Genomic DNA, 14,645 nt, shown 5'->3' on the forward strand with positions numbered 1-14,645 from the left:
GTTTGGTGACATAAAGTCACTCAAATATCTTCCAAAGATCAACACTTCTGAAAAATAATTCTCCAGCTCAAGATCTAAAAGCAGGTGTAGTTCACAACAATTTCTATTCCCAGCCCCTCCATCAGCAAACAGTGATCAAACTCATTTCAGAGAGCAAAAGCCATAAAATGGAACATGTTGCAAATGTGACTATATGTGTTGAGGCTACGAAAGCGTGATGTGGTGGGGGAAGGAACTAACTCCCTAAGATCACAAGTGTAGGTGTAAGACTCACAGGAAAAGAAAGAGAGAAAAAGAGTAAAATAGTCAGTCTGGAGCACAAAGAAGTGATATGGTTATTAACAGGACCCAGAAACCCATGTAAGAGTCACAACTGGTTTTTCAGCCATCAAAATACAGAATCAAATTGGTTTTTATAAAAAATGAATGCAGTTAGCGGACAAAAAACAGGATACATTTGTGGATGGTAAATTCATATTTCTCAGAACAAGATTATAGAAGTTTATTTGTCAAAATTCCATGGCCTGATGAACAGCCCCTGCATCTTAAATCAATATTGGACAGTTCAGCCCATATTCTAAAGGGCATATGAATGAATGAATGAATGAATGAATGAATCTGATTTTTAGATGCTGGCATATCTATGCAAATGGATATGCAGTTCCTTTTCTTTTTGATTCTGCTACTTAAGTAAAAATGACAGCCTCAGCAAGACCAATTTATAATCCCACAAATCCAGTTATTTTTCCATAATCCAGCAACGGAGAATGAGAGACACTGTTATAGGACACTTTGTGCAATTTTGTTATATGTAGTGGGAAGAGTGTTGGTTTTTAAGTGAAAAAAATGGGTTTTTGAAGGAAGAACAAATGTCAAATGTTCTTGCCACTGAGCATGCTTGCTTCTGAGCACACTTACTGTCTTGTATTCAGTCAGCCATGCCACCTTTGCTCTGCTTCCAGGATCTATTGAGATTTCCGACATCTTCTCTACATGTCCTGGAAGCTAAGAGACTCATTGCAGCATTAGAGCAGAGTGAAAGTGGCTGACAGCGAATAAGCTAGAAAGACAGTGCAACCATAATTCAGATTTAGATAATGCCCCTTGGAGAACAGTGATAAAATTCATAGAAAATCCAGACTGTTTCCTTAAGGAACTCCAGAAGGAAAAGGAATACTAAATTTAAAAGCAATAATTCTGTGTACATCAGTATTATGAGCCTTTCTCTATCAAATGCCTTAATTTGATTATAATTTTGGACTAGTGAAAGGTGTCTCATTGTCAGGACTGGAAATTCTGGAACTTCTTATTTGCAAAGGAGGTACTTACATCATCGGCAGAGACCATCCATTTCCATGATAAGGTGCCTTGGCCGTGGCACATGGATTTGCAGGCTTTTTGCTCATACTTCCAGCTACAATAATTAGTGCCAATTGCATTGATAATCTTTGTAATATGGACACCAACCCTTAATTCACAAGCTCAAACAGGCACCTATCAGGTGATAATAAAGTGGATGACTATCAGTTTGGACTGGATGTGACCTACATCTCTTTTGTATATTCTTAAAAGAAATGTACGGAGGCCAAAATAATATTAGCCATCAAACTAATAAAACTATCAATATTATTAAAGATCTGGACACTTTCATCTGACAAAGGCACATAAGAACGCAAATATAAACTAAAGCATGTCTGAAAGCATAACACACACTAGACTGCCTATCCTAATATATCAATTCTCAGACTTTAAAATCTAGTGTAACCTTAACTGTAGTTGGTGTGCCACCTACTATTATCAATCAGTGTACATAGATTGTTAATTTGTAGCCCTAACTAGGAGACCAACAATTCTCAAACTGGGCCACAGCCAGGTGGCATAGAGGGTGGTTTATCAATCAAGACTTCTATTTCTACCTTTGCAAATTGCTTGCTGGTTGATGGACATCTCATAACTCTTGGTGCCTCTGTTTCCCTACATTTATAGGGATAAGAACTTAGAATGTAATAGTGTAGTTGATTAAACAATAAGCAGGCAGTTATCGGTTATCGCTGTCGGCTACACACAATCCCACTCTCTACCCTCACCCTGTGGCTTTGCAAGTACATTTTTTAGTAGACTGGCTGACAAGCTTGCTCAGTCCCAGCTCATGCTGGATCCTGGCAGCAACCATTGCTGTGGCTCTGCATTATTATGGTACTAGGGAGCCAGTGAGTAGGTAGGCTAGCTCAGCCCCCTAATAATATAGAGTTGCAGCGGGGGTAGTTGCCAGGACCTGGCTTGAGCTGGGACTGAGCCAGCCTGCCCATATGCCAGCTCTTAAAGGGTTTCTAATGTAGAACCACAGAAGGAGAGAAGGGAGTTAATCTTAAAACCAGCACCAATGTCCCTGAATCAAAGAGCTTAATAATACTAGGCAGAAATGTCACACCGAGATGCCTCCAACTGTCATCTCTTTTATTTGCCCTGTCTATGGTACTCTGGTGCCATTTTCTTCAGAGCAAAGATATTTTGGGTCCCATAAAAAATTAGAGATGTCAATGGTTAACTGGTTCACCAGTGGATTGGATGGGCTGGAGCAACTACCGAGACAAGTGGAGTGGTTGCTCCAGCCCAGCCAGGTCCACCACGCTGCACTGCGAGCGTTCTAGCCAGGCCAGAGCAGCCCTGCCCATGGCAGGCCTCCAGCTCAGCTGGAGCAACATGTCACACTGCGGGTGGGAGGCATTCTAGTCCGGCTGGAGCAGCCTCTGCCCACGGCCATTCCAGCAAAGCCAGAACACAGGATCTAGTACTATGAAGCCATATTGGGAGTTCCACTAAGTCTACATGATTCGAAGCTGGTGCAAGAGCGAGCAATAGGAAAGGCTGAGCACTCACAACCCCCTCTTCTATATTTTTTAGTATTTATTTCAGCATCTTATTGCAGAAAAGTCAGATTATGATACTCTTATTACTAACATGTCCTTTTGCATTTTGTAGGTCTCTGTCATGCGAGCATTTATACTAAGTAGTGGGAGGGGTAGAAAAGCAATTCTGATTCTTCCTGAATCAGATGGAAATCAACATAATCATCTTCTAGGGCCAGATCCACAGCTGGTGCAAATCAGCGTAGGAGCTGTAGCTCCTCTGGCAACTCTAGTGTAGCGATGCTGGCTATACCAGGCAATGATTGAGTCTTCTTCAATTTCCCCTAGACAGGCACTACTATACGTAGCATGCACTGCTCTGGATTCAGGAAGCACCAGAGCCCTGTAAAATTGCTTTTCTATCTCTCCCACTACTTAGTATAAGCAAGACTTTCCAGGTATGTTACCCTTTAAAATGCCTAAGTGTCCTTAAAAGCAATTAATCCAATTTTAAGTGGTTCTGGCAGATTTCAGTAGGTTTACAAATTTCACAGTAAAGGCCAGCACACAGAGCTCTGCCCACAGGCATTCACTCTGCAGCAAAGCATCAAGTCATCCCCAATGCCACCACTGGATTATCTGCAACTCACCCAGACATAATGTTTTCCAGTTCACGTTTCCAGCTGAAGCAGAAATTTACTTTCTTTTCTCACAAGATATTTTACCAATTTGCTCAGGGATAAGAATTTACCTTTCATGTACCAGACAGGAGTTGTAAACCATTGGTTTACATGCCTCACCTTAAAAAGAAAGCTATTCAGTTCTAGACATACCAGGCATAGGCCCGACGACAGAGAACTCTATTTTTAATTTTTTTGTTGTTTCAACACAACATCACGGTAAAAAGTTTAGTTTACTGAAAAACTCTCCAATGGGAGGACAGAATTCACAATCTAGCCACAAAAATTAAATTTATTTTCAGTTGCTTGAACCAAAACCCTTTAGTTAAATATCCACAAACTTCGGAGAGTTTTATATTTGAATGCAGACTTGAAATTCCACAGCCCATCTCTCTGACTTTGCCTAATTCTGGATGTCTCACCATACAACATGTAAGTAAAGGTGTCAGAATTGAGGTCAGAAGGGGAGGAAAAAATCCACTCTAACAATGCCCAGCATGATCTTTAATGGCATTCTGTTCTCAGAAAAGAGTGAATATGGCTTTCAACTGATCAAAGAAGGGTCACTGGAAAAAAAAAAATAGACATTCATCCCAAGGGGGGGGGGGGGCGGGGGGAAGACTACAGTCCAAATCCTGACACTGATTTGCAGGGCTCGACGAACTATACAATCTACTCGACCGTGGGCAGTAGATTTCAGCCGCGCGCACCGTTCGTTTACAGCGCACGCATGCGCAATGAGGCTCTTGCGCATGCACAGTATGGGGCTGGCAAGTGGTTTTCGCTGCCGTTTGTCAAGCCCTGCTGATTTGAGTGCAAAACTTTTATTGACTTCAATAGCAGTCATCACGTGGATCTTCATGACATCCCTATGAGGTATGTAAATACTCTTACCCCCATTTTACAGACAGGGAACTGAGATAGACTGCAAGCCTCTTTCGAAAAAGAGCATCTAGACTACAACCAATATTTTTGATAAAGCAGGCCGCTTTTTCGAAAGAGAGCACCCAGGCAGTCTGGATGCTCTCTTTTGAAAAAGCACAGTTTGCATTACATAGTGCCTTTTTTCGAAAGAGCACTTTCGAAAAAAGGTGTTCTTCCGCGTAAAACGAGGTTTTCCACGGTCGAAATAACTGATGCATTCTTTCGATTTACTTTCGAAAGAATGCGGCAGCAGTCTAGATGCAGGGGAAGGTTTTTTTTTTAAAAAAAGGCCACTTTTTTTTAAAAAACCTGTAGTCTAGACACACCCCAAATGTCTTGTCAAAGTCACACAGGAAGTCTGTGACACAGGAGGGAACTGAACATATAGCTCCTGAGCCCCTAGCTAGCACCCTAGCCACTAGAGCATACTTCCTGCTTCACTTACATGGAGAATTCTGCCAAATACTACAGAATGACTGAGTATAGAATAGCTTGTGCAGTCACATTTTGCAGCCAATAACATATGTTTGAATAAATGCACACACGTTACAGCCATATGAAATTGCCATTTAAAGTATTGACACCAAGTATTCAAATGCCAAGTGCTAACTTGGATTGAAACTAGTCTGATAGTGAAAACCTATTTCGCCATTTTATAGGAAAGTTTATCTAGTCTCTAATTGAAAATAGCCCACATTATAGGGGAAAAACCAAAGCTCCAGGATTTTAAAACTGCAGCAATATTATTTCAAATCAACATGAGCAATACTTCAGCGGAAATGAAAAATTTCCTTTTCCACTAACACAACCAGTCACCACATTGCAATTGCTAGCAGAATTGGCCTGCTGCAAAGTGAACTGAATTGCTACAACCGCAACGGAAAAAGTTTTAATCTACCAGTAGGCACTGTACTCTGAGAAGCAACTGCTCAAGCAAGAATCTCCATGTAGATGAATAAAGTTCTTCGGGGGGGCTAAAATGCACCTGATAAAACTGAAATGTGCTCAAGAAGCAAAGTTCAAGTGCAAAACATCTCCAAAGTTTGGAAATGTTAAACCTGAGGGTCTTGATTCAGGTACAACAAAAAAAGAGGAACCAACTATGTTTGAATGCAGACACAAAGTCCACTACAATTCAGATGCATCTGGCCTCTGCACCCCAAACACACACATCACTCTTAAGGGTTAGAACCCATTTCCTTAATACTAGATGTTCAATCATTGTGATGTATCAGTCACAAAGGCCCACATTTTTGCCACTATTGCCCATGAACTTATTAAATCCTGTCCTTACCAAAGCAACATAGGGGAGTAAGAGATTGTACCTTTTGACATTCTTCTCTCCCAAGCAATTCTTAAGCTACAGCTAGGTTCTTTGGGACAGCCTGCAGTGTGATGGGTCATAGGTCTTGCAGCTGGGTCCCCTTGCACCATGGATAAAATTAATTCCTGTGAGATTAAGACCAGGCTGAACTCTATGCACCATTTAGGTTATGCCATACTGGGACTTCAGTGCATAGGGGTGAATTTCATCCATGTGCAGAAGGTAACAGAGTCTGGACACAACCCTTTGGGAAGATAATATTTCATTGTCTGGCCCTCTTTCGCAACTCTCCCTTAAAGTCCATTGTGAGATCCTGCCCTGTTCCAGCTGTTATAAGAAACTCTCTTTTCCCTCTTCCTAACACTTATTTAGCAGTGCAACACAGGAAAGAAGTTTGCCCTTTACCACCACTATGTTACTGATTGGTGAAATCTTAACTCTGCCTGCTAATATTACCACATTTCAGGATAAATAAGCTTCTAACAACAAGAATGTTATAATTAGGATTCTTCCGCTTTAATCCACTTCAGGCTAAAACTTTGCCTTTAGGTTAGCTGACTAAATGAATTTCATCTTTCTAAAAAATTGCTTCAATCTGCAGTCCTTTATCCAGATGTATAGGTAAAGAAATACAAATAAAAGAATCATGAAAAGTCTAATACACAATGTATTTTTCTTTCTTTTTCATTTACATTTAATTTGTGCTTTATAACCTTCATACGGTGCATCCAATGTTGCTAAATAATTATCATAAATTATGTTTAATATTTTAATGGGAAAAAATAGTAAAATAGAACTGTTGGGGTGATTATTTCAAATGTTGTGGACCAGGATATGTTTGTGTTTTTATTAAAGGGAAATAAAATTCTATGCAGTCACCATGCACACAGAGGGTAAAATTTAGTCCTCAGAAGACAGCCAACACAAGAACCCCTTTACAGCTATTCAAGCCTAAGATAAATGGGATTTTAGTGGTGCATGGGCTTTGGAGTAGCCCCTTTGCTGGAGTGAATTTCACTGGTAATTATTTTCTCTAATCTAAGAGCCACATGCTATCTCTAGGATTTATTCAACCAACTCCCATTTGACATTTGTAGGAATTCCACAAGAAATCAACCTCTTTCTTTATCCACACTTCAAACAATGGTCCAGATCATGTCCCTGTCCTTTATGTGCACAAAGCTCCCTACAGTTGTTTGGCCCAGCCTGACTCCATATCCACAGAGCGGTGCTGCAAACCCAAGGATATAGATACACACAGACTGTCCAACTCCAGCCCTAGTAATCCTCAAGTGGTGATGGTAGTGAGATCATGAAGGAGGGACATCAGGTTGGGAACAGGATCTCATTCATGGAGTGACAATCAAGGAGACTGTAAAAGGCTAAGCACTCCTAACAAACCTTTTCAGATACTTTGCCAAAGAATCAATGCACACAAATCAGACATCAGACAGTTTCACAAAGCAAAAACAGTTTCTTGCCATTTTGGCCAGACTGGGCATTGTCTCAATGACCTAACTACATGTATCCTGCTTCAAAGAGACTTTAACACCAGACTACAAAGGGAAACCTCAGAACTGTCATTCATGCTTAAATTGGACACTTTACGAATGGGCCTTAACAGAGATGCTAACTACCTTACCCATTAAAAAGATAACTTCCCCAATTATCATTCCTAATATCATTATCTGATAGACACTAACCTCCCCTTCCTCCTCTCCCCTCTGTTCTAAAATCTGATTTGTCAATTTTATATGTGTTCACTTTTTTTGATTGTATCCCTTTGGTATGTATGGCCATGCTAATTTTCTTCCTCAATTTGATCTGAGGAAGTGGGTCTGGCCCACGAAAGCTCATCATCTACTAAACCATCTTGTTAGTCTTTAAAGAGCTGCATAGTCCTGTCTTTTGTTTCAGCAAACCTAACACTGGTGAGTTCAAGAAACAAAACAAGACCAAAAAACACAAAGAGAGCTAGCAGCTGGCACAGGAAAGCTCCCAGAGGCAATCAAAATGTGGGGTAAAAACAGTATAAGCTACCCCCCAGGTTTTCTCAATGATTCACACGCAGGCCCTCCCCTGGTCTTCTCAATGCTTTACACACTCGCCCCATCCTGGTCTTCTCAATAGTACACATGTGTATACACACACACACATACGCCCCTCCCCCCCAGGTCTTCTCAATGCTGATCCATACGCACATGCACACTGGGTTTGGAAAGCTCAAGGCGGGCAAAACAAGCAGGAAGTTCCACTTTGCAAGAATAAGGGACTTTTACACCCTTCATGATTTGTTATGCTCTCACCAACCCATTGGAATTGAACTTAAGTGAGAAATCTAATACAATGTCCACAGATAATAAGTATCATTACCACTGATACCACGGAGTAGAATAGGGAGCTGCAGATCTGATCTTAGCATTAATTAGCTACAGAGTACTATAAAACAAGAAAAAAAAAGTCTTGTACAATGTAAGAACAGAAAAGGCTCAACTGCTATGTTCTATATTATCACTAAAATAGGCTGCAAATTTTACCATGTGAAATTTCAAGCCTTTTTAATGTCAATGCAAGTACTACCTTCATTTTTCAGTGCAATTACTTTGACACACCAGGAAAACAAAGTGTGACAATAAAAATATTAAATCAAAATACAAAAAAAAAAAGTAGTATGACTATAACTGAACAGAACAAGAAAATCTTATTAACAATGGACATTCCATTTTTTAAAAATAGTGTGAATTTAGTTGCTTCTTAAACATGTTGCTCTGACAGTCCAGAATTTATCCAGGAAACAAGAACATCACAAACAGTAGCACTGCGAGCGTCTTTCCTTATGCTGCCCTGCTGATGTTCTTCAGCCCTGACTTGGAGTGACCTGTATTTACAGTGAGAAAATACTATAGTCTCAGTCCATGCACATTCAGCTCTTGGCTTCCCTGCTACAATTATCAATAAGGATAAGAATTGATACCACTTGCAATGGTAGTTTATGCAATTATCACTCAAATCTTAACTTACTCTACTTTTCTAGCCGTTGTACAACATATATGCTACATATTATCAACGATGACATGCAATACCTGATCTGAAGACCGAGCATAACCATTAACTCTCATTTTTCACCTTCCATTATTAATAACAATGCTTTCCACATTCACTTGCTCTTTATGGACAACTAATTTTCTTAGTGACTTACTATATTGTTGAGTGTTATTCTATCTATAAACTGAGGCAGAAAGATGTTAAGTGCCTTTCCCAAAATGAAAGAATATGGAAGAGTTTTGAAACACGACCGAGGAATCCCGACTCAAAGTCCCCTACTGTACCCACTTGACCTGACTGTCCTTCCAAAAATCATTATTCCTCTCATCCCACTATACCTCCAAACTTGTCTTTCCTCATATTATTTGTGAAACTTTTATCTATTTCATGCCCCCAAAAAAGCTAGTCCAAGTCTAAAAATCTAGGGCATGGCTTTGAGGATAAAAAAATAGACTAATGGTAGAATAATTTGTCAAAGAAAAACTATTAAAGAAAGAGCTCATTTAAAAATCAATCACTTTTATTCTAAATGCACTCAAGTAACCTTTTGCCTCCCTCTTACATAAAGTGGTTGCAAAATTTCCCATGGGGAGGATTGTAGTACTATATACATACCTAATGAACCTAAAGGGGCTGTCATTAAAGGAAGAGGGAAAAAAAGAGTTATGTAAAAATGTGTTAAGAGAAATAGAAACCCAACAAGTTGTTATTTTCATTTTTAAATGTTTTTGTTTTTAGAGACCTTATGCTTTTTAATGTATAATACTTTGCTGGGAGAGAAAAGGAACAAGCAGCCTGTTCCCCCTCCAACACATACAAAAAATTCCGGAGTCTGCACATCGCTGACCACGTGTTACAATATTTCCATCTCAAGTCTCTGCTCCTAGACACTTTGCAAATTTTATAATGAATATTTGGAATGTGACTGAAAGGACCATAATACAGTATTTAATTTCAAAATGGGTCATATCCCTTTCTGCAAAAGAATGAACATTATTATTTCAGTGCATATCTCACTTCCTTTTCTCCTGCTTGCAAGCATCTTGCCATGCAAGATTCATGTTACATAACTATAGATTATTAAAACTAAACTACTACTGTGCTGAGTAGCAGATTAAAGAGATAAATTCAGAACTTGCTTATTATGAAAACAGACAAAACTAGATCTTAAAACAATATTCCCATATAGTCATTAAAAAAAAAAAATCAGCTGCACCAAAACCAATTATATTCAAAGTTAACTAATCTTTCAAACCTCAGGTACAGCACTCCAAATTAGGTAATGCCTCTTATCATACTAAGTCACTAGAGCAAATGCCTTTTGTTAAAACGTGGAATTTTCTATCATTTATAAAAATATTTTGTAGATGACAGATTCAGAACTGATTAATTTAATTTAAAACTCTGCTTTTCATTAATGCTATGTCTGACTTGGACAAAACAAAATTCTCTCCACGCAATTAGCTGCAAAATGTTTATGTTTTGCAATAAACATTGTTTCCATTTGTTTTGTCACAAAGTAAAAAGGCAGCAACTACAAAGGGTTAAACAAGAGGTTTTGTGTCAGTGCTTTGTAAAAAGTAAGATTCTGTATTCCATCATGGTAAAGAAATCTATTCAGACCCTTTATATTCAGCATTATTCGGACGATATTTCAGTATCCCGTGAATGCTTTATGCCCACCTGACAGTGCATCCTCTATATTATGCAAGTGATGTAGTCTCCCCAATGCAAATTATCACCTGACCATCCTGGTCTTTCTAGCTTAGCTGTATCCACTGATATGCTCTGTAAAATGAGCTATTGCAATATAACTGTATTCTCTTTTCTGTCATTTCTCCCGGGAGGTGGGGGGGGAATTATATTTCTCGCATCATCACTACAGCAGAGCAATAGCAAGCTGATTGGCTGACTCTAGAGATGGAAACATCAATCAGGGCACTGTGCTAGCACTGGCTCACTGCAGAGTGCAGACCTAAAACTAGCAGCTCTCAGCCCGCTCTACTGAAGGAGGAGGAAGAAAACACACACACACTTTTCTCAAAGCAGGAAGAAGGGGAGGCCATGAGCGTTTCCTGTTGTGCAGCTGAAACAACCAAAGACGTCATTACATTTACACTCCCTCAGGGTGTCAGCCGACTGAGGGCCAAAGTTCAGTCATATCCAATGCACTGCAAGGAGAAAGGTGTTGAGAAGAAACCAGCAGTGGCTTTCATTGCTAAAAGCATTCTCTGTGCTTACAAAATAGCAAAACAGTTAAGCAGCATGTGTGACTAGAAACAATATGTGCTTAGGATTTAAGCTGCTTCTATTTTTCCCCCTAACGCTTGTTGTAGGGAGCAGTGCTGCAATACAAGCAATATACCAAGCTCTTGCCTGCAGTAAATGTGTGTATAATTATATATGAATGATCCCTTACACATTTTGGAATGCTCAGGGGAAATGATAGAAATGTAGCGGTGTTAGTCTGGGGTAGCTGAAGCAAAATGCAGGACAATGTAGCACTTTAAAGACTAACAAGATGGTTTATTAGATGATGAGCTTTCGTGGGCCAGACCCACTTCCTCAGATCAAATAGTGGAAGAAAATAGTCACAACCATATATACCAAAGGATACAATTAAAAAATTTAAAAAAAATTTAAAAAAATGTTCTTTTTTTTTTAAATTGTATTCTTTGGTATATATGGTTGCGACTATTTTCTTCCACTATTTGATCTGAGGAAGTGGGTCTGGCCCTCGAAAGCTCATCATCTAATAAACCATCTTGTTAATCTTTAAAGTGCTACATTGTCCTGCATTTTGCTTCAGGGGAAATGAGTTTTGATGTGCATATATTTAGTGTAAAAGTCAGAGGCATTCTTAAGGGATTCCCTTGCTCAGTAGTTCTGACAATCCAGCAAAACACAAGTGAACAGAGATTCTTCCTTTTTCACCTCTTCCCCTTCATGAAATACTGTAAGGATCCAGTAGAATAAAATTCTATCAACACAGAGCTCACCATTAAAAAGTCATCTTGTAGACACACAATGGTGTCTGAGATTAGGGATGTAAAAGAGTAGTCAAATAAGCTTAGGCTTATCAGACAGTCGAGTCAACTACTTGCATTTCCCCTCCACCCTGCCCTTGCTGCTTCTATATCACAGGTAGCAAGGGGGCAAGCAGGAGCCAGTGCAGAGGGGGAGCTAGCTTAAAAGCTGGCTCCCCCCAGCACCGTGTCCACAGTGGGGAGGTGGGCAGAGGAGGCAGAGGCACAGTGACGCTGCCTTTTAAATATAGTAAGAGCCACCTAGCTCTTACTACCTTTAAAAGGCTATGTCTGGACTACACTGATCTGTTGGGGAAAAGTACGCAAATTGTGCTCCGCAATTTGCGTACCTTTTTCTGATAGTTTTTTCAAAAGAGGCTTTTCTGAAATTTGGCCCGTCTACACTGGGCCAAATTTCAGAAAAGCCTCCTCTTTTGGAAGAGCCCTTCTTCCTCATGGAAGGAGGAAGACAGGGCTTCCAGAAGAGCACGTCTGCTCTTCCGCTTTTTTTTTTGAGGAAGAACAGATGCATTCCCTGGACGCAGTGGAGTTTCTCATTAAATCTGTTACTTCTAGTATCCCGGAAAAACTCTGTAGTCTAGACATAGCCAAAAGCAGGGATGCAGTGGTCTGGACCCAGCACAGCTGGGCTCTGCCAGGCAGTTCTTACTACATTTAAAAGGCAGAGCTGCCATGGGGTTAACTCCTGGGAGTGTCTCTGAAGTTTAAGTGTGTAGGAGCCTGGTTGCTACCCAGTTCCTACTACATTTAAACTGCAGAGCCCCCACCCCCACGGACTGATCAAGTAGTCGATGGAAATTCCACTGACTACTCCATTAGCTGATTGTCCACAATTTAACGTCCCTATCTGAGATATCATAGTTGTCCTCTATACATTGAAGAAAAGATATCTGTGGTAAATGTATTCAGTTGGTGAATGCTGATCTTTAAACAAAGGCCAGTGAACTCACTATTTATCTGGTGAAAAGGAAGGCTGTTTGATATTTTAAAAACAAGTCATTTTCCATTATCGGATTGCACATCATCATCATCGAAACAGATAGCTTCTTTGATGACTGTCCAAATGTCTTATAGTACTAAAGCAAGGTCCAAGAATGTATTTTTCATGGCAATCTTTTTAATTAAACACATCCTATTTACTTTGAATTATACACTTTGCTAGCAGAGAATTAGTTGGTTTGGTAAAGGGATTATGGACCCTTTCTCCTCTAAGTAAATGGTTCAAAGCCAACACAATGATTTAAAAGTTTTCACGAACCACTAGCTGTTCAGTGACCTGTGTGAAATGATGTGATGTTTTTAGTCCAGTTCCTAAGTTGCAGGTATCCACGTTATAGATTCAGTAGCAGAACAACTGGTCTCAGAGTCAGTGATTTAATGAGAATAGCAATCAAACAACTCATTAAAGGTGATTCCTCTAAATTACAGTTGTGGTTGGCATGGGGAATCATGCACAGCTATCCAGTTGTACCTGTTTCACAGTTAAATAACATCAGTCTCTAGGGCTGTTAATATAATACCTATTACCAAAACTAAATTCAATTTAAAAAAATAACACTTGATATTTGTCAATAGTTTCTAGTATACTGTTTTAGGAAGGGATGCGAACGACTAGTCAACACGCTAGTCAACTATTCACTCCCTTTCCTCCTTCCCCCGCTCCCGCGGTGGCTGCCTTTATCAGAAAAAGGCAGAAAGGGGGAGGAATTGGAGGAGGTGCTTCAAAGCAGCAGCGCTGCATGCAGCCTGGGGTCTGCCGTTTTGAAATGCCGTGTGCAGACTTGGGTCCCCAGCTAGCCCAGGCTGCACACAGCATTTCAAAGTGGCAGCGTTGCGTGGAGCCCGGGATCAGCTAGGGACTCCCCTGCTGACCCTGGGCTCATGAGGCTGCTGCTTTGAAATGCTGCATGGAGCCTGACACCAGGCTCCTCATGGCATTTCAAAGTGGCAGCGCCACATGGAGCCTAGGGTCAGCTGGGGACTCGAGAGTCCCTAGCTGACCCTGGACTCCATGGGGCACTGCCTATTTGAAATGCTGCGGGGAGCACGGGGCCAACGGGGGATTGCTTGAGTCTCTGGGGCTGTTGATACATTTCAAAGGCGGAGGCACTCTTATCGACTCATGGAATAGTCGATGCAAACTGCATCAATCATTTGATTGGCCAATTAATCTAAATTTAACATCCCTGGTTTTAGGGAGAGATTCTGATCTCACTCATGTCAATTTAACGCAGTACTGACTTCAGCAAAGTTATTCTGGATTAACTCAGGTGAAAGAGAAGTCAGAATCTAGCCCTTAATACAGCTGCTTGTAAAATGAAATAATTTCTGGGGGAAGGGTGGCTGGGCAGAACACTCAATCAAGTGGCTATGAGCTAATGTCCACTAAACACAACATCCTAAAAGACCTGAGGGTAGATATGAAAACTAGCTACCACAATGTTGTGTATTTGTTCAAGACAGAATGTAATAAGGAACAACAGTTTTTTCACTTAACTATCCACATCCTGAAAGTTACTCTTTAGGTAATTATATATTGTAGTTCTTCAAATAACCAGAGCAGTATTAAACCATCTTTGGCAAGATCTGACATGGGAAAAATGCCATCCATTCTTTGTAGTGCATTTTGTAGCAAAATATGATCATTATGCCTTAAAACTGTTTTAATTCTATTGACTTTTTTCTCATTTAAAATTTAAGACTTTAAGCAAACACAAATGGATGGAAATTGTGATCAGGTCTAATTGTTGACTCTTGTGAAATGCTGCTAATAAAT

General features: G+C 40.1%; 1 protein-coding gene across 5 annotated transcripts in view; it reads right to left on the minus strand.

The window, feature by feature from the left end:
• HIVEP2 (HIVEP zinc finger 2) overlaps positions 1-14,645 on the minus strand; it is a 178,141-nt gene that overhangs the window by 145,514 nt on the left and 17,982 nt on the right. The gene's annotated exons all lie outside the window — the stretch shown is intronic.

Source organism: Pelodiscus sinensis, chromosome 3, assembly GCF_049634645.1.
Source record: "Pelodiscus sinensis isolate JC-2024 chromosome 3, ASM4963464v1, whole genome shotgun sequence".
Classification (NCBI taxonomy): domain Eukaryota; kingdom Metazoa; phylum Chordata; order Testudines; family Trionychidae; genus Pelodiscus; species Pelodiscus sinensis.